This window comes from Quercus lobata, chromosome 4, assembly GCF_001633185.2.
Source record: "Quercus lobata isolate SW786 chromosome 4, ValleyOak3.0 Primary Assembly, whole genome shotgun sequence".
Taxonomy (NCBI): Eukaryota; Viridiplantae; Streptophyta; class Magnoliopsida; order Fagales; family Fagaceae; genus Quercus; species Quercus lobata.
In genome coordinates, this window is record NC_044907.1 from 43,447,630 (window position 1) to 43,449,310 (window position 1,681).

Here is a 1,681-nt window from a genome sequence, read left to right on the forward strand (position 1 = left end):
CCAGCCATATGAACTTTATGTGGTAACTCAATATTTCTCCAGCCGTGCAAGTTGTGTTTTATGCACAAGTATATGAACTTATTTTGTGAAAAATGCTCTATTTATCAAAGAATAGTATGTTCAAGCTAAAATGTAGTCATGGAAATCATCTATATATATATATATATATATAAAACCGAAGCCTTTGCTGGCACCACAATTTTCCACGTCAGCACAATATTTAAAAAATAAAAAATAAAAATAAAAACATTATAACACCTCAAAACCCTAGCAACCTTACCCCTCTCTCAAGTTAAGAAATATAAAGCCACAGTTTCTGCAAACTCTCTCTCTCCAAACGTAAATATCAAATTCAACCCCTTTAATTTCTCTTTATATTTTTGAGGCTTCTATAGAGTTATAGTGAGTTATGCTGATTTTGTTTTTTTTGTGTGTGTGTATAGATGGTCATAATACTCCGGTATTCCAAGAAAAGTTTGGGTTTTCGTTAATTAAAGGCCTTAGAGAGATAAGTGTTGCAGTTTGGAACAGCAATACAAATACGATTTCATTAGCAGTGGAAAGTAATTACTTTGTCTCATATTTTTGTTTTTTGAATTGATTTTGTGTGCTTTTTAGACCCTTTTGGATCAATTTTGTTAATTGGGTGTTTTTTTTTTTTTGATAGGGTCCAATTGGGGAATGTTCTTTCAAAGGGTTATGACAATTGCACTTGGTATCTGTATACTAATAGTGGGGGGGTAAGTGCTATAAATTACTAACCCTTTTAAGTGTATAATTTGTTTCTAAAATTATCTATAATATTTTGTCCTCCGAAAATTTTATCTTTTTAATTTTATTATATTGTGTTTCTTAAGCTATAGACAGATTTTCTTTGTTTCTTATTTTCAATAATAAATTATTTTATTGCAATACCGGTAATTGTTTGAGAAATCCAATATGTTCATATCTTTATAGAATAGAGAATAGTAGAAGCCAATTTTATTACAACTACTTAAATTGAGTTGACTTAATTCCGTACAATTACAAAGTATAGCATGAAAGATAATGGAATTAATTGTTGTAATTTTTATTTTCTTTCCATGTTTTGAATTTCCATGTTTTTATTGTTGATGAGAAATTAAGGCTCAGTTGCACAATATATGTAAATTCTTCAGAAGGCTACTTTAAATAGTAAGTCAATGTGTCTCTTACATTTGAGAATTAGTTAGAATTATTTTCAAATGATTGTACCAATAAAAGTGAATGTGTATAAATTTTGTTTAACTATCCCGTGCATCGCACGGGTTAGCGACTAGTATACATAATTTTGAAAATATTTATTGTGCTCATGACTATTTCGGTTCAAAATACCTAGCTGTTAGGGTCGTAACTCTATTCATAGTTCAAAGTATGCATGTTCATGTATGGAAAGTAACTTGTAAATATAAGAAATTCATATTTGAGGCAAAAGGCAATGCTCATTTCTTATTCACATAGTAGTAGTTTAAGATCATACAAAAGAGAGTTACTTGGTACATACTTGAAAGTTAAGTTAAGCATAGTACAACTTAAGCCATTTGCCATTGATAGTTTCCATGAGACTTTCACCTTTTGCTGTAGATAGATGATAATAACCGCTATCATTGGCTTCCTTTATGATATAAGGCCCCTCCCAACTTGGGGCAAACTTAGAGGGTGT